At 41.1% G+C, this 19870-nt stretch overlaps 1 protein-coding gene across 1 annotated transcript in view; it reads left to right on the top strand.

The window, feature by feature from the left end:
* The first annotated feature begins 2227 nt into the window (after positions 1–2227).
* Positions 2228–19870, top strand: part of LOC120743943 (helicase ARIP4-like) — an 82343-nt gene continuing 64700 nt past the window's right edge. Inside the window, exon 1 of the mRNA XM_040047977.1 lies at positions 2228–2345. The gene's annotated coding sequence lies outside the window, so the exon portion shown is untranslated. The remainder of the gene's footprint in view (positions 2346–19870) is intronic.

Genomic DNA, 19870 nt, shown 5'->3' with positions numbered 1-19870 from the left:
TGTATTAAATATAATTTATTTATTTTATTTGTTTTTGGTGTGCAGTATCTAACCATTTATTTACAGATCATCACACCCTTGTGTGTCAGACCTTTGCTTAAATTCCATAATCTGGTGTTATGCAGACCATCTACCAGAAGAGGACGCCATATCAATATGAAAAAGAGTCATGTTTTTCCATCAGTCCAGGAATGTGTGCAGCAGACCACCTGCTGATCAGTTTCATAACGGAGAATATTAACCCCGTTTAATGTATAACGTGTTTAGAAGGATTAGGGAGAAGCTGGAGAGGCAGACTGTTCACATGCATGGTCGAGTTGACATTACAGTCAGCTGTTCTCTTTCAAATGAGACACCTGACACATTTTTGAGTTTCAGTTTTGGTTTTGCAGAGATGATGACACATATTGTCAACACGAATCAGAGTCTTTTAGTCCAAAATAAACAAAATCATCTGTCTGAAGTCACTGATCTATGCTCAGCCAACTTACATATTCTATTTAAACTGTTAAATATTAAAAACACACATACAAAAACTTAAAATCTACAGAAATAGATACTGTAAAGCAAAAAAAAACTTGCTCTCACAGCTTTTTTTGAAATCTGTATTCTGGTCAACAGCTGGAGAAAGATGCCAGGGTACAGGTCTGCTTCAGAGAAGAGTCCCGACTTACTAGATGATACTGATGTACTGGCTTGAAATCATCTGCTCCACTTTAATCATGAGCTCTTCTTATGAAGCAGCCAAACCAAGGCTGACCTTTGGGTTTTAGAATGGAAATGTCGTTCTTTCTAAAAATCCTCCTGATTTAACTGAACTAAAAAACAAAACAACAGAAAAAATCCACATGCTGTTAACTTGTTATAGCTTGTTATAACTGGTTTAGCAGTCAGTAAATAAGGTGAAACCAGAATGCAAAATATTATGAAAGAACCTTTTCCTGTTTATGGAGCATGCAATTTTTTTATTTTTAAAATGCTGAAAACAGTTAAGTAGCACAATGGGAAAGAGACCAGCGGCTTTGTGCATACCGCATAATTCAAACTCTGTTAGATATGCAGTTATTCAGCTGGAGAGTTTATTTAGGACATAACTCCACGTAAGTGGGCCAGACTTGTGCTGGTATGGCTGCGTGAGCTTGGCAACATTAGGCTTGGTACACTGATACACCTACTGTGGCATATCCTTTCTATTAAAAACATTCTCAAAAACAATATTTAGGGCATTAAAATTAATGTTTAGAAGTTAAAATATTGGTCCAATATTCAGGTTTCATGTGTTGTATATGGAATACCTTTATTCAGTAATCACACTACACAGTTGTGCTACTATCATGAGAGCACATTCTGTCCAGATCTAAAAAATCAAACAAAAAAAAACCAAAACAAAACACAATGCAAAGAGCTGCACATTCTTTAAGCTATACAGGCACCTTTAAGTAGTAGCATCAGACAGTATTTTATATGATTGTCCAACTTTTACAGACTTTTTGTTGTCACTGTCCCAGCTAGAAGCATTTTCGCTGGTATCCAATTCAAAATGAGCAATAAAAAATATAGCAGACAAATACACAGTAGGTGTATCAGTGTACCAATTTCGGTTTATATATATATATATATATATATATATATATATATATATATATATATATATATATATATATATATGAGACACTTAGAACTTCAGAGGCCAGCCAGACTGATTGGAAACACTTGCATGCATGGGCGCTTATTCGGAAATCATCGGACATCTGAACAGGAAATTGCATTATGTTAATACCAGTTTATTAAATTAATTTCTTGATCTTGGCCATCTTAGGTAAGCTACAAGCAGGTTTTACACATCCAGACGTTTTGCCGATAGATTATTAAATTTTCAAAATTATATTTTGGGGATTTTTTTGTTTGTTTTTTCGCTATAAATCAGGCTTTCTTCTTCTTTGTTTTTGCACAAAGTATGTTGTTGTTGTTTTTTTTAAACAACTACTAAATTATATTTTTGGATTATGCAACAAAGGCGAACAAAATGAACCGCGTATTACGCATCAAATAACATTTGACAGTTTAACTTTCATGCAGTCCTTTCCTCTGCTAACCAGCACTGGAGCCCACAACACTTTGGATGCTCGGGCACTTCCGGAACTTTCGTAATGGCTTTTTTTTTTTCCTGTACAGAGCGCGTGCAGGGACCAACAGGACCGACCCTCCTCTTTCAGTAAGAAACCGATGAATGGGTGAAAGCGGCCAAGCCTGCCCTGCCTCTCATTACCACTTCCTAAATAAAAGCTTTTTTTCCCCTTTTTTTTTTTACTTGAAGGGACTCATCGCAGAGACGGGGACGGAAGGTGAGAGACACACGCCGGCTTTAATGTCCGCTTTCGAATGTTTTCTTCCTGCTAAAAGCATTTTCCCCTCTCCTGTTGGGCTATTTTGGAGCGTCAATTAGGCTCCAGACAATAGAGGAGCATGCTGCACTTGCACCCCCCACCCCTTCTTCGCTTCCTCCTCCTCCTGTCTGCATTGCTGTTGCAGCCCCCCCTCTTCTGTGTTATGAAACAAGCAAGCACGCTGCTTTCATTTTCGTGTTAATTTTTCTATAGCAGGACTTCGGAAGAAGTAGCCGACACAGAGATGCAGTCAGGGGGACACATTAAATAAGAAGCGGATAGGTGTTACTTAACAGTTAGGCTATGAAGGGAAAGCATAAGGAAAGTGACTTATGTAAAGACTTATGTAAACTGAGGCTTTCTGTTTATTAGGATGCCGATTAGCACCATCAGCAGCTTAAGCTTTAGTATTCCCGGAATCTTTCACAGCCACTTTTTAACTTCTCCCATTGCTTTTCAGTTCGTTTGTCACACTTGTGCACAGCTTCAACCAAATGACATCACTCGAGACAGTTTGTAAGACTTTGCACAGCTCCATCTAGAGACACAAAAGGCTTCCACAAATATACAGCAGTGAGCATCTGTAAGCACTGGAATATACCAGTTGTCTTAACACGGAAGTTAAAAGTGCAGAGGAAAGTGCATCTGCGCAGAAGTATGGCAGTTTATTTAACTGTACCCACACACACCACTGTGCAAAAGTACAGAGGATTTTTTATTTTTTGTTTTCAAGGAGCCACACTTTCTAATTATTCCTTGAGGAAATAGTTCTCCAGGCTTTCTGAAGGTCTCTCAAAGTTTTCACTCAATTTTCAGTCCAGTCCTTGTACCGGACCAGAGGGTTGCCATTTAACACCGGGCTATGAAGGATTAAAGCACAACAAAGGATACCTAGATCACTAGAAGAACTTGTGTTGTGTTTATACTTAACGGACAACTTAGCAGTTTATTTTATATTTTAAGGCACTTGGTTACCAGCAGCCTGCTACAAAAACTAGTTCCTTCAATTTCTTTGGTTCAATCTGTGGAAAATGCCAACAACATGGTTTGACAGACATAAACATAGTATTTTTTTGCAACAAGGTTATCCCCAAAAAGAAAGTAACATAGCATGAGGTACAGTGTCTCTAAAGAATCTGTGGAAACTACACAGTGCCCGAGCATCCAAGTGGAGGACAAAAGAAGAAGTGGCAGGTCTAAAAAAAACTATTTACAGCAGATGAACAGTGCCTGCAAGTCATGAAAAACACTTTTAAAAAATGCAAGACCTGGCTCATGACCTTAGACATGCATCTGGTCCTCTGTCCATCCAGCGACTGTTCACTGAAGCCTCATCAGAAATGGTCTCAGTGAAACGTTGGCTGTCAAGAAGCCATTCTTAAAGGAAACTGGGAGAAAGGGCTGAGGAATGCCAGATTACTCAAGAACTGAACTAGAAAATAACATCCTCAAGGGCTCTGTCATGGTTTAGGAATGAATTTCAGCCGGTGGTGTTGGAGATCTTGTTAGAATTATGAACACAGAAAAATACCATCAGATTTTGATCCACCGTGAAACACCATATGAAAATTGCCTGATTGTGCCACAGCTTAATTTTTTCAGCATGACCATTATCCCAAATATGCTGCCAATGTAGTAAAAACATATTGGGACAGAACAAAACACCAGAGAACACGAATCAGTCATAGACTGGCCTCCCCAGAGCCTGGACCTGAACGTTATTGAAGCAGTGTGGAAACATAGTTGACAGAGAACCGAAAAAAAGGGAGACAACATCCAAAATATGCTGGCTCTGGATAGTGTATGGCTCTGGATAGTGTAGTGGTAAAACTGCGCCCCATTCGGAGCGGGAGTCACAAATTCGATTCCCACCCGGTATCCAGTAAGGGTCCTGGCTAGACCCCCCCATGCTTAAAACCAAGCCCTGGAATGGCGCGGCTATGTCTGCAGCTCAAGAATTTCACTACATGTTGTACCCTGTATAATTGTGTATGAGACAAATAAAGGTTGTTTACTTAAAAAGAGCTTTGAATGTCCTTCAAGAAGCCTGGAGAACTTTTCCTGCAGACTACTTAAAGAAATGACAAGAAAGCTGCGAGAAGAAAGAGAGTTGAAGCTTCATACCACATTTCTACTTTAAAGCTCATTAGAAGTGCACAAACTCTGGTTTTGCAACCTGAGCTTATGGAAGCCTCTTTACTTTTAAAAAAAGAAAGAGACAATAAATTCTATCAAGCTCCTATATAAATCTTAAACGCTTCACTAACTGGCCGTCAAGTGTTGGTTTTTTTGGGGGGGGTTTTGGGGGGTTTTTTTTGGATTTTTTTAGTGAAACTTATTGTGCTGCTGGTAGAGATGAATTTGAAGTACCGTTTTGAAGGTTACATTGCGTCTTTTCTTACTTAGACTGTCTGGAATGATTCAAACTCAAGCTTTGATATGATCAGGTTGGCAAACTCCCATACTTGTCAAATCTGGCCGTGTATGTGTTTGTCCAATTTTGGCCTTTGTTTCCTCTCTCGTGCTCTCTTGAACAAAATACTGTTTGCAGGCTTGCATACTTCAAACACAGGTCAAGATTGGTTAATTACATTTTTGCGGGGGTTCTGTTTAGATCCAGATTCTCAGTATAATTTTGAAAGGATGATCTGGGGACGCTCCTGTAGTGCTCTTTTCATCCCTCCAGTCACCCTTACATCACTCGGTCTGTTCCTGCTAATGAGCTCAGCAGGCAACTCAGTACAGGAACACATCCTTAGAAACAGCACAGGAGTGATGGGAGCAAGGTGGCTACCGCTGGCCTGCTTGACATTTATGTACGGTGATGGGGGTTGAGCACCAGATGAGATTTCATCTGCTTGACGATAAAAGGGGAAGAACTGCCCGCACTAGCATGATAGCGCTGGTGGCGAAGTCGAAAATGCACTTTTAGTTCTCACTTATCAAATGTTTCAAAGCAGTTAGGGTGAGATTTGTTCATGTAGTTAAAAAATAAACAATAAAGGATGGAGGATATTTGTGCACTAAATGTACTTTCTGCAGATGAATGTGCCAACAAGGGAATCGGGAAAGAATATCTGTCTTTGAGTTATAGAAGAGGGCATGTGTGTCATGCTCACTGCTTCCCATACTGAGTCCTAAACAGTGGGTGAGTGTTGTAAGTGTCTCTTTGACCTACGCTTCTTTTTGTCCTACGGGGGACAAAAACCACAATGAGATAGAAAGTGATGGATGCCGGGCAGGGCGCTCTGACCTGTGTCAGATGCTAATTTTCAGAGTTGAGTGAAACATCACAGCAGGAAGTTCGGATTAACTAGAGATTTGGTTTTACTTTATCTCTCCTTGTGGCCAGAAAATGTAAATCAGTGGAGCAGAAATGGAAAGAGAACGAGTGAAAGAACGACGGAGCTGAGACTCTGAGCTCCGGTGCTTCTCATGTTTTAGGAAATTCGTAATACCAACACGAGTGGGGTGGATGAGCCACTGTGTCTCTGACCTACTGTAATAGTTAACCTAACTAAATGTCATTTTAAAATCTTTAATAGAGGAATTGTCAGCAATTTCTCTTTTTTACTGTGACACATCAGGATTGATGGAGGAAGTGTGAAATTTTGCAAAAGGCTTATTTTTCTTCTTGTGGCTAATTGAGTGTAAAGAACAGAGGGGCAGATGCAGAGAGCGACTGCTGTCTAGCTTACAGCAGTGAACATGCTGAGTGTTACTTCTGTCTAAAACTGCAAGCGGAAGAGTGGTTTGAAGTCTGTGACTGTTCTCTTTATGTATGAGCGTAAAAACCTCAGCCAGTGAAAAGAAATCTGGAGACAGGGATGTAACTAATGGCAGCAGCAGAGTGGCTTCTCCCGAATGATGTCGCCCATCAGAATAGAAAACCCTCAGCATCAGTGGAGTGTAAGAGTAGAGGAAGTCAAAACAGGAGGCAAAGTACTCCTTTATACTCAGTTCTTCACACCAGTTGTAATGGTTTTGAGGGCTCTGTGGTGTGACAAGCATATCAATGCAAAAGCGTGGCGAGTGGCAGCAGTTGTGATGTCACCATTCGTCAGAGTGACCATGACAAGCTTAAACCAGACTTGTCATAAAACCAAAGCACTTAAAACTTTGAGAGACTTTGTTATACCATCTTTATTTGTGTAACTCAGACTGCTGAAACATTATCTCCAGTATGTGCAGGAAATAGCAGTTAACAGCCAGTCAAAACCAGCCAGTACGCCCAGAGTTGGTGTGAGAAGGCAGGACCCAAGTGGTGGAGATGATTGGGGCACGTTATGAGTGTCTGTATTTGTATATGTATGTTGTTATGATCGGATTGGTTTAAATAAGTTAAGCAATTTTAAAATATGTTTTTTATTTATAAATGTAAAATATCTCTAGCCAATCCACAAAAAAATCCAACGTAGCCGAATTCTGCAGTACTCAGCAAACCTTGGTGTGACCATAGGGGTATTCTATGAAGAGGGATTAGTAGGTTATCGAGCTATGTCGAACATGTAGTCAGAGTTTTCAGTGTCACAAACCTGATTCTTGTTTTTACTGGGTTTAAAATGACCAGAAGCACCATGATTTCACTAATTATTTTACTTACAGCATGTTTTAAGTGTGATAGAGATTCTCTGCTGGGAGAACATGTTTTTAGGTGCATGTTAAGCTGTAGCTTACTACTGCCTAGTTACTGCTCATAAGCCTGTTTGACACTGCTGGAATTGCGGCTACCACTGCACAAAACACACAGTAAGAATACCTGTTTAATCAAGTTCACTTTGATCTGCCAACGAACTAAAGCAATTTCAACGTCTCTTCTATTAGGCTGTGGGACAGGAACATTTAATGTTTAAATGTCTCTACTTTAAAGTTTCAGACTAATGTGCAGCAGTCACATTAGAAATAAATAGCTCTGAGAGGGCACTGTGATAAAATAAATATATTCACTCAAATTAAAATGTCAATTTTACTGCTCTGTGCAGTCGATCACCAGATTAAGGATTTTCCTCAACATTAATCTCTTGTATTTGCAATGGTGTTGGCCTTGACTGTTAAAATTTTTATGTTCTTTATAGATTTGTGTCACTGTTTTACTATGATCAGCTGGTAATCTCCCCGATTGGAGCCGGTGGCACTCATAGGGATCATTTTGTGCAGGAGAAGAGTCATATGATGCTTGAAAGGGCGCTTTCATGTGGGCCGCACAGAGCCTGAAGCAGAAAGTCCAGCTTAATAGAGAAAGCTGATAACCACCATCGTGATACCCGTTATTTCCAGCTGGAGTTTTGGGTTTTCTTGAGTCAGCTAATGCAGAGAAAGCCTGGCCGTGTTGACTTTCCTACCCTTCAGGCCTTTACACATTCAGTGGGGAATTAATTTGAAGTTCTGCCTTCATGTTCCTTAAGAGTCTGATATTTCTCATTTTCAAAATTCGATGTCATGTTTTGATTTATTACACTGTGTCTTGTCTAACAGTATAATTAAAAAAGGGGGATGGGGTGGGGGTAGCAGCTGCATGTGGGCTGTTAGCTGAAGCAAGGTAAACAGTTGAGCATAGGGGTTGTCTCCTGACTGCTTTTTCCTTTAATGGAAAGTTACTACCGAGCCTGTCTTGTGGAAAAATCCTACACACCCCTGAGATGATCCCTTCAGGGCCTCATCCTACTAAACGTTTAATGATTTAACATCTTCTTTCTGAGCACCTGCTCAGTTGTAAGTTTTACTCCCAGAGTCAAGGATTGTATTGATGAATGCAAGTCTGCTGCGATGTATCAGATTTTCAGTGCTAGATATCTGAGTGGATAGAGTCTGTTCACATCTCTGAGTTTTCATCGGCCACTTTTTCCTTTCTTTTCAGTAACACACTGTGAACTCATTGGAAGTGGTCTCAGTTTGAATCTCAGTGTTTGTAAACTGCATTTAAATAATGGGGAAGCTATCCACTGCAGGATTTCTGTCACAGTTATTAGAGGTCATTCATTTATTTCTTGAAAAATATTTGGTGACATTTTCAGATTACAAATTATTGTAATAATCCCTGAAAGGAAATTGTTCTGCAACAGTTGCTCAAATGTCAAATTTCTTAAACTGTACAGGATTAAAAAAAATCACAAATAGTTGTTTGGTTTGCAGAGGAAAAGCTGGAATAACTGAAACATTTTTAAACTATATTAAGGGTTAGGATCAGGTCATGTGTTTATCATAAACCACAGCCACACATACCTGGAGAATGATCAGCGACCATCTCTGCATCCAGGGGTTGCTGGAGGTTAGTTGAAATGAGACATAAAGAGAATGCTGGACCCAAAACCTCCTTGCAATTGCTTTGTTTGCCATCAGTCACCCGTAGTTTGTGTGGAAGTCTCCGACTAGTCTGTACACTTTATCTCTCATGACCAGATGCTCACAAGTGGTCTCTATGGGTCTGTGTGATTGTGGTCTATGATGCTACGGTGACCCACAGGGGTTAAAAATTTTACTCATTGCTCTGTTAAGTCTCTCCTTCTCTCTCTAATCCATGAATTCTTGTACATATGCAAATATAAACTACACAGCTTACTAAAGCAAACAATCTTAAGATATGAGAATTTCAAAAGTTTTGGTCAGATGTGGTTCAGCTTAGGATCCGCAGTATTGCAGTGTCTATGACAGCCAACCCTCTTCAGTGTGTTTATTAGTACAGCTATACTTGTGCATCTTCCACTTAACCCAGTGGTAAAGGTTGAATTCGTTTGCAGGGTGTTGAAGATTCCAAGAGACCCGATACATCTTCACTGCGTGGGTGTGTGGTAGTCCAGAGAACAGTGTTTGTTAGCATTGTTTTTATGTTTGATCTGTGACCTCTGATAAGCAAGCTCTCTCTTCTCTCCTCTCAGTTTTTTTCTTTGTGCATGTCTCTGCGTGTGCAGTGGTTATGATACCTGCCTGTGTAAATGCACCTGTTTATTGTTGACATTAGTCATTTGTTGTCCAGTATCCATAGCTACACCTGCTGCATGTCTATCATCTTGTTTACTTTCTTCTCTGTGTTCTATCTAAATTACAGCACTGTGTGTGCGCATAGCTAGATGCTTGGATTCCTGTTTGAACATGATGTAGGTCAACATGTGGTTTGAGGGTTGCTTTTTGTAGCCAAGATTAGGAAACTGTCTTAAAATGTGAAACTTTTAAACACTGTGACTTGTAGGCCTACTAGAACAAAAGGAATACACATAAATACACTGACAAGCCTTTTATTATTTACACTTATTCAGCTGCTTGTTAATAGAAACAACTGAATAAGTGTGTCCATATGACAAGATCTCAATCCAATAGAGCACCTTTGAGATGTAGTGGAGAGTTTCATCATGGATGTATAATGACAAATGAACTGTGTGATGCTATCATGGACTGGCATGCATCTCTGAGAAATGTTTCCAGGGTCTTGAATCTGAGCAATGAAGAATGAACACAGTTCTGAAGGCAAAAGGAGGTGCAACCCAGTACTAGCAAATGGTAACTAATTAAGTGGGTTGTGATTATATAAAATTTTGCTCTATACCAAAATTTAATTAACTAATGGACTGTGTGATAATTTAGTACCAGCAGTCCTTATAAAAGACAAAAGAAAGTAATAGTAACTATTGTCTGCTTCATGATTTAGCACTTTCTTTGCTAATTGTTTTTTTCCCCCATTGGTTGTGTGTTGTTTGAATAACATAAGAGACTTTAATAGAGTCTGCTTATTGCAGGGATTTTGCTTTTTTCACTTAAAAAAGCTCAGATAAGTCTTAATTCTTACTTTTTAAACTCTTTAGACTTTGTTTTGTTCCGAAGTTGTTTTTTCTCACAGGTGAGGAAAGTTTCCACGACTTCAGTGATGAGTGCTTTTCAGCTCTGTTTGACCAATGAGTAGAAGAAGAAGGGGAATATTAGATGCCTACAAATGGTGTATTTTAACCACATTTTACATTAAAACAAATAATAAAAATGTTTGCTCTCTTTAATTCAAGTAGTTTTTTATAAAAATCTACATACTGTTCTGATAAGCAGTTTGTTTCCCTTTAGAATCGCATTCAAGTTTCATGTCTGATAAACATGAGAGGAAATGGATCTTGGCAGAGGTGGATGAGAAAATATGATTGGATTTCTTTTAATAAACATTTGTTGGCTTGCCAGAATGGCTTTAAAAGATTACGCGTTAAAGTCACAGACAATATAAAAGATGGATGTAGCGACTGTGGCATAACCTGTTGGTTTCTGAAGACCTATTTTCAAACGTCTTGCTGAGCGTTGCCACTGTTGTCATCTTGGTTGCAAAATAAAAATGCATGTGACAAGGAAGGGTGGATTTAGGTATGAAACCATAGACTCATTGACTAAAGAGTTGTCAATTACAAGTGGTTAACCAATGAGTGTGCAGTTTCTACCAGAGTGGCGTTGGAGTGATGTCACTCCTGGGTTGACGATGTTCCTGGTTGTGGTAGATGGTTGACTCTACCTAGCAGCCTAGTTCTTCCTTTTAACAGCAAGAGGTTTCTTCCTGTTAAAAGGGAGTTTTTCCTTTCCATTGTCGTCGAGTGCTTGCTCAGAGTGCTTTCTGTTTGTTTATCTGGGTTTTCTCAGTATTGCTGTAGGGTCTTTACTTTACAATATAACATGTCTTATGGCAACTGTTGTTGTGATTTGGGGCTATATAAATAAAATTGAATTAGATATAATACAGGTCTTCAGGCCCTTCCACATTGGATTGGTTTTTTGACGCAGAGACTGTGTACATGTTTTATAGTGTCTAGAAGAATTATTTTAAAAGAGTTTCATTTTGCTTGTGATAAAATTTAAATTGATTGCTGTTAAGGTTCTGAGTCATCTTAACATCTTGATTGCTACAAACACATTTAAATGTGTTTCACACACATCGATAGAATCCTAGCTAAATATCATTGCAGAAACTTTTCCAATCATAGATGTTTTTTGCACAGTGAAGAAAAAAGTGATTTTCTTCTTCCTGTTGTCACCTTTTCCCTTTTCTGGACTTTGGTCTCCAGTTTTGTCTTGTTTTTTTCATGCTGAAGCTATCATGGCTTTTCCAGCAAGTTTTTAGTTGCCTTGTACTGAGTGCCTTATAGGTTGCACAGATAACCTAAACAGAAGAGACCCGTCCCTGCTAGTGTCTGCACATGAACCTTAAACAAACCCAGTGAACCTACTAAATCCTTCCTTATTGGCTGAAGCACAGCCAGCTATATCCAATTGGATGCCATTGTGGCCTGCTGATATGTGATACCTCCCATGCTGCTCCTCAACCCTTTACCATTTTAAGTGCCTGGACCTTGGTCATGAGAATATTGATTAAGCTTGAAAATCTTTACATTATTTGCTGGTGACAATAGTATGCAAATAAATACAATATTTGTACTTAAATACTCTCCAGCATAAAAGAAAAGGGTTTCCATGCTCATTGTTTCAATTCTAAAAGCTCTTTAATGAAATGTATATGATCATATGTGGGTGTAGTCTGTTTTTTTTTTTTCTTGTTTTCTTTGCTGTAATGCAAGAGGAGATCAGGTGGGCAGGCATTAGATGTGAGTAACATTTGGGATTGGCCCAAAGGTTTAAAAATAGTCAGTGAAGCAAGCCTGTGCAGATCAACATTGTTCCATTGATCCAGGTCACTAAGTTGTGAGTGTGACCTCGAAGCTAAAGAATTAAAATGAGGCTAATCCCGGACAAACTTGTACATGTTGTGGGTATTTATAGGCTCAAAGACAGAATTAGAAAAATGGTTGCTGTGTGTGCAGGTTTAGATTAAACCAAGCAGGGTCCACTTGTTAATGAAAAAATACTGTTTGTTTTTACGGACTGAAAACGTTTCCTTTTATTAATAGTACCTGCATTAACACTATAATTTGAAATTTAGTGTGTACTGCATTGAATTTTGCAGTACTGTGCAAATAGGAAATAGGTGAAGGTGAAGAGTTTTTACAGGTCTAATGAGCCTGGAATTGATATTTGATATGACCACCTTTGTTCTTCAACATAGTCTGAACACTCTTAAGCTTTCTTGTATTTTATTTAAGTATGTCCAGGAATAATTTTTCAGGCTTCTTGAAAGACATTCAAAGCTCTTCTTTGGATGTTGACTTCCTTTTGTCCTGTTCTCTGGCAAGATGATCCCACACTGCTTCAACAATGCTGAGGTCTGGATTCTGTGGAGGTCAATCCATGACCGATGGTTTTCTACTGTGAGTTTTTCTATCGAGATATGCTTTTACTGCTCTTACGTTCCAGATGGTATTGCATGGTGGATCAAAATCTGATGGTACTTTCCTGTGTTCATAATTCAGTCAGTTTTGGCTAGATTTCTTGTCACTGACGTCAATGCAGCCCCAAACCATGACAGAGCCTCCGCTGATGGTTGTAGACACACTTTCTTGCACCCTTCTCTCAACCAGCTTCTTTATGTTTGGATTCATCTCTCCATAAAACCTGTGATCACTGATTTTTTTTTTCAGTCCAGTTCTTGTGTAATTTGGCATACCTCAGCATTTTCTCCCAGTTTCTCTTAATTAGGAATGGCTTCTTGATGCCCAACTGTACACTGAGAACATTTCTGATGAGGCTTCAGTGAACATTGAAGATCCAGACGCATCTCTTGGGTTCTGTGCAATGTCTGCTGAATTTTTCTCCATTGCTTTTGAGGGCATGACATATTCTTCATCTGCTGTCAGGCCTGCCACTTCTTCTTTTGTCTTCCATTTGTTTAGTTTCAACAGGTTCTTTAAGGACACACTGCATACTATGCCACATTTTCAGCAATTAGCTCTTTGGGTATTATCGTGTTGGTACTATTTTTATGTCTGTCAAACTGTTTTATCTTTGGCATTTTTTGCAGACTGAACAAAACGAAATGGCAACAAATTATGTTTTTTCTTTGATTTTTATCAAATGCTGCTAGTAACAAAGCCCTTAAGATACAATTTAAATTTGGTTCTTTGTTAGGTTGACTGTTATGTGTAGACACAGAACTGTTTCATCCCTTGACTTGAGGGATTTTTTATGCTTGAAGTAGCTTGGAAAACTTTGAAAGTCCTTCAGAAAGCGGGGAGAACTGTTCCCCAGGACCACAGAAACAATCCAAGAAAATCTGGCTCTTTAGAAGCAAAATATCACTAAATGAGGGATGGCTCAAAACTTTTGCACAGTCCTGTAATTAGCATGTGTTTTGGCAACACAGCCATATAATGCATAGCTGTGTCTGGTGATGATGACGCTGGCGTAGAAAGTCAAAGGGTCACCAAACAGATTTCCAAAGGAAGACGTAAATCACAGCCTAACTGTGAAGTACACCCAAGTACATCCTCTAAACAGAGCATCCATAATGATCACTTTACAGAATAACATATTCTATTTATAAAAGCTATATGCATTGACATACATTGGGTAGAAAGAACTTTGTGTGTGTGTGTGTGTGTGTGTGTGTGTGTGTTTGAACTATGTGTCATCTTGTTTTGGATGAAAGCAACTTAACTAGATTGGTAAACCCCCTGCCTCCCTCCCCACCACCACCACCACCAGGTTTCAGTATTGTGTAATTCTGTTACACAAGCAAGGGGTTGTGATGCAGATCTTCTAAGTCTGTAAGCCACTTCAATATAAAAGGAAGGTGTTATACAATATCCATTTTCAGAGCCGTGAACCGAAGCGTTGGTGGTCTGATTATTCTTGCAAATGACCTGCATTTGGGGAATGTGCGGTGCACGGTCAGCTGACATCAGGGCAGTGCGTCATCAGTGTGTCGGGTTTTGAGTTTTTCAAAGGAGGAAACTGATCTGTTGTTAGAAACGCTTCAGTCTTTTGTATCCCTTTTCTGTGAAACACATGTGATGGAGAGGTACAAGTGAACAGCTTTCAAAAATACAAAAGCCAGTGTCAGCCCTCTCTAATTTAAGTTATTAAATGAAGAGCTTATATACAAGTTTTTTTTATGGGAAAGCTTGACTCTATGTAGTTCATGTTACCATTCCCCCCTCCTTCCCTCTTTAAAATCTGCATCGAGCTTCCTGCAGGGTTTATAATGAGCGCCTGGTACACACTGTTCAGCACTGCTGACGTCTGAAACCAGGGTGCAAGATCACTGCGTTTGTATGTGTGAGCTCTTGTTACATACTTTTTTTGCATGTGAAACCAGTTTGAGTGTGAGAGTCCTCATCACATTTAGAGCACATTTTTGAGGGTTAATATTAGATTTGGGCTAAGATTACTCTGGAAAATAAATGTGTCAGTGAAGGGCCTTGGTATAGAGTACAAAAGTGTGTGTGTGTCTGAGAGAGAGAGAGTTTGTGTGTAAAGTTTAATAAGAAAATGTGATTTTTCATGCGTACGAGTTCTGTGAAAGAAAGGGATGGAGAAATTAGTTTGTGTGTGTGTACAATGTCTTGCATCTTGGCATACATCTTGTATAACTTTATTTTTTTCTTCTAAGCTGAACAGTGGCATTATTAGCCAGATCTTATGTAAGCCAGCTTATGCAAGCAGCTGTCTTCTCACTGCCCCCCTCCTTTATCATTTTAACTTTACTCTTGCATGCGCACACTCTCAGGGGATTTCAACAGCTAATTACACGGTGTCTCTGGGTATGTAGGAAAGCATTCTGTACTTTACAGGTTTTTTTGTTCCAGTCCAGTTCTTGAGTCATTTTGCATACCTATACTGTTCATCTGGCCTGATTCGTTCTCTTTTGTCCTCTGTCTATTCAAAGTCTTTACTTTTCTTTTTAGTAAATACTTGACACTATACCAGGATATTTTGTTTTAAGCTGTTTGGAAATTGCCTTGTTGGTGTTAAAATGCACAATGTCAAGTTATGTTATCTTTGGGTTTTGTCAGATTCAACCAAAGAAATGGAAAAGAATTATAGAGAATTATGAAGGTTTTCATGCTTGAATGATTCATAGCTCAGTGTCAATTGGCTTAACAAAAAAACCAAAACATCCATCCATCCATTCGCTTCCGCTTATCCTTTCCAGGGTCGCGGGGGTGCTGGAACCTATCCCAGTTGTCATAGGGCGAGAGGCAGGGTACACCCTGGACAGGTCGCCAGTCTGTTGTAGGGCTAACACACAGAGACAGACAACCATTTGCGCTCACATTCACTCCCGCATTCACACCTATGGGCAATTTAGATTAATCAATTAACCTATCCCCACAAACTGCATGTCTTTGGACGGTGGGAGGAAGCCGGAGTACCCTCATACCAGCACCGTGTGGCACGGTGGTTAGCGCTGTTGCCACACAGCAAGAAGGCCGGCGTCTTTCTGTGTGGAGTTTGCATGTTCTCGCAAAAAAAAAAAAAAAAACATTCCTCTGAAAATGATGAGGTACAATGACTGGACTGTAAATCAGTGAAAAAGCAGCCAATGTCCAAAGAAAAACTCTAAAAGTTCTTCAGAACTGCCGATCAAAACCACTTCAAAATATTTTGGCTTCTTGGGAGCAAAATATAAAGAAATGACTCGGTCGTTAACATTTTTGAACAGTTCTACATGCTACAAATATTTTAAAAATGTATGTACTTATTTATTTGCTTGTGTTTTTAATTAGTTTTGCTAATATCTGTTACATGAAGATAGAACATGACTATTTAAGTACAGAGTTTCCATGTGATTTTTTTTTTTTCACACCCACAACTGCATAATACTGGGGAATTCAAAATGGCCATCATTCACACATTTATTATGTTTCAAAAAGTACCATATAAAGATTCAAAATATCATGTCAGATTTGACCTCTGACCTCTCGTTGAAGGTCAATAGATTGATCTGAAGGTCAAAGTGATAATAATGGTATAGTATGTGTTTGGAAGTAGTGCAAAGCAGAAGACTTCGTCTGAATAGAGTCTATATGCAAGTGGCCTGAGTTACTCAGACCATGGCTCAAATTGGTGAGGTGAGTGGGCAGGGGTTGAGTGTGGGGGGGACAGTCTGCATGGCCCAGGGGAAGAAGCTGTTTGTGAGTCTGGAGGTGTAGGACCTGATTGATCTGAGGCGCCAACCAGAGGGCAGCAGGTCAAACAGGTGGTGAACGGGGTTCTGAGACAGGAGGCTCTGGCGATTGCCTCCAGGGGTGGCAGAGGGCAGCAAGTGATTTTTTTTTTGGGGGGGGGGGGGCAGTGTTAATTACCCTTTGACCAGCCTTCCTGTTCTCAGTTGTGGACCCTGCGGACCAAGACCAGCGGCAGCTTCTAGTTCATATTAGTCAAGGTTGAGCTCCTCTGCGATTTTCAGACTGCTGTTGGGGGTTGGGGAGCTCTTGCATTTGTAGTTGGTGAGGGCTTTGATGCCTCTCCACAGCTGGTGGGGGTTGTTGACTGTGAGGAAGCTCTCTGTGCTCCTCCTGTAGCCCTCCTTGGCCTGTTCAAAGCCCCTCCTCAGGTTGACTGTAGCAGTGCTGTACAGAGAGCTGTCCCTCAACATGAAGGCTGAGTTACGAGTCCTGATCAGAGCCTGTACCTCACTTGTCATCCAGTTTTTTTCAGTTATGAAAAACCCTGATGGTTTTGGTCACTGTCACATTCTCTACACAGCACTTAATGTAGAAAAGGACACACTGAGTGAAGGTCTACAGGTTCTCCTGGTTTTTTCAGGGCACTCAGGCGGACATGCACCAATGGTGCGCATCCTACCCCGAGTGTACAGCTGGTGAACCAGTCGACCATTCCAAAAGTGCCTTTAGGCCCACTATCATTAATGGAGGTCCCATTTGAGCACATTGGCATGGACCTCATCGGGCCATTTCACTGGAGTGCACGGGGATATCGTTTTGTATTCGTTTTAACTGTTTATGCAACACAATATCCTGAACCAGTGCCACTGCGCACCATTTCCCCAAAGAGTGTGGCACAGGTGGTGTTTCAGGTCATCTCCTGAGCCAAAAGAGATACTGGCTGATCAGGGCACATAAGTTCATATCTCGCACACTAAAAGAGCTATACAAATTACTGGGCATTAAATATGTTTGACTCAGCGTCTACCACCCTCAGACTGGCAGGTCAGTGGAGCGGCTGAATAAGACTTTAAAGTCCATGATTCGGAAGTTCATTCATGAGGATGGATGCAATTGGGGTTGCTGGTAAGACCCTCAGCTGTTTGCAGTGTGGGAGGTGCCTCAGGCCTCCATGGGATTTCTCTGGGATTTGAATTTGGCAGAAAGCCGCCGGGTGTGTTGGACTTGAATAAAGAAAACTGGGAGAAAGGTCCAAGCCCGGCTAAAAATGAAATTCAATATGTTTTGGACCTAACAGCAAATCTGCACACATTTGGGAGGTTATGACAGGAAAATTTGCGTGAGGTATGGCAGTTTGATGCTTTCCCCATACCCCGGCTCAATGAGCTCCTGGCACAGTTAGACACAGCTCGCTTTTTCACGACACTGGATTTAACCAAGGACTACTGGCAGATTCCCTTGTCTGCAGAGTCTAAGGAAAAAATGGGTTTCTCCACTGAGTACGGTTTTTACCAATTTGTCATACTTCCATTTGGCTTACTCAGAGCCCGTGCCACCTTCCAGCACCCGATGACCAAGTGCTGCATCTTACAGGCTGCTTATGCTGCCGCCTACTTGAATCACATCATCATCCACCTTAACACTTGGCTGAAGCATGTGCAGCAGGTGGCCATGGTCCCGGAGTCCCTGACGCAGCGGCGGCTCACGGCAAACCTGAAGAATTATGCGGTTGTACAGAGGGAGGTACAGTATCTGGGGTACCACTTGGGAAGTGGACAGGTGTGTCTACAGGTGGATAAAACAGAAGCCATCCCATCCTGGCCACATTCCAAGACCAAAACAGAGGTGAGGCGGTTCTTGGGGCTGGCTAGTTACTACTGCCAGTCCGTGCCCGGCTTTACAGATCTGACCGGCCCCTTGACTGATCTCACCTGAAAGGGTGCCCCAATTTGTGTCACAACGGGACTGCACGGACTCACGCGCAGGCTCTAAGTTTTGAAAACACAAGAGTCTTTATTACAGCAACACCAGGTGATCTATTTACAAAGGTGAGGGGAAAGCCAGGCTCTGGGGGTCCACACACAAATGGGAAAGATGCAGAAAGTCCACACACATTCCATCCACGCCTCACGCTCCTCTTCACACTCCACGTACACTCGATCGCTCGGGAAACACAAGGGTTGGTCCAGGGAATCTGTACGCAGAGACACGAAGGGATTACAAAGGAAGATCGCTGAGAAACACTCTAGAGTGAACTGAGCTGGGGTTACACTGACGAGGGTCGGCAACGGTCCAGCGATGAGAAACACAGAGCTGCCATCTTAAAAAGGAGCTGGAACACTCTCAGGTGATGAGCCACAGGTGCGTGATTGCGACCAGGTGCGTGGGCCAAGGGCAGGAGCCCACAGGTGAGCTCCGCCCAGGCAGAGGGAGGAAGGAGAGAGAGGAAGGGAGAGAGCAGGAACAAAAATGAAAATACAAACATACAGTGGGGCAAAAAAGTATTTAGTCAGCCACCGATTGTGCAAGTTCCCCCACCTAAAATGATGACAGAGGCCAGTAATTTGCACCAGAGGTACACTTCAACTGTGAGAGATAGAATGTGAAAAAAAAAATCCATGAATCCACATGGTAGGATTTGTAAAGAATTTATTCGTAAATTAGGGTGGAAAATAAGTATTTGGTCAATAACAAAAATACAACTCAATACTTTGTAACATAACCTTTGTTGGCAATAACAGAGGTCAAACGTTTACTATAGGTCTTTACCAGGTTTGCACACACAGTAGCTGGTATTTTGGCCCATTCCTCCATGCAGATCTTCTCGAGAGCAGTGATGTTTTGGGGCTGTTGCCGAGCAACATGGACTTTCAACTCCCGCCACAGATTTTCTATGGGGTTGAGGTCTGGAGACTGGCTAGGCCACTCCAGGACTTTCAAATGCTTCTTATGGAGCCACTCCTTTGTTGCCCGGGCGGTGTGTTTTGGATCATTGTCATGTTGGAAGACCCAGCCTCGTTTCATCTTCAAAGTTCTCACTGATGGAAGGAGGTTTTGGCTCAAAATCTCACGATACATGGCCCCATTCATTCTGTCCTTAACACGGATCAGTCGTCCTGTCCCCTTGGCAGAAAAACAGCCCCATAGCATGATGTTTCCACCCCCATGCTTCACAGTAGGTATGGTGTTCTTGGGATGCAACTCAGTATTCTTCTTCCTCCAAACACGACGAGTTGAGTTTATACCAAAAAGTTCTACTTTGGTTTCATCTGACCACATGACATTCTCCCAGTCCTCTGCTGTATCATCCATGTGCTCTCTGGCAAACTTCAGACGGGCCTGGACATGCACTGGCTTCAGCAGCAGAACACGTCTGGCACTGCGGGATTTGATTCCCTGCCGTTGTAGTGTGTTACTGATGGTGACCTTTGTTACTTTGGTCCCAGCTCTCTGCAGGTCATTCACCAGGTCCCCCCGTGTGGTTCTGGGATCTTTGCTCAC

The sequence above is a fragment of the Simochromis diagramma genome, unplaced genomic scaffold (genome assembly GCF_900408965.1).
Source record: "Simochromis diagramma unplaced genomic scaffold, fSimDia1.1 OVJJ01000387.1, whole genome shotgun sequence".
Taxonomy (NCBI): domain Eukaryota; kingdom Metazoa; phylum Chordata; class Actinopteri; order Cichliformes; family Cichlidae; genus Simochromis; species Simochromis diagramma.
The sequence above is the reverse complement of the archived record's forward strand: the minus strand, read 5'-3'. Positions and strand labels throughout refer to the sequence as shown.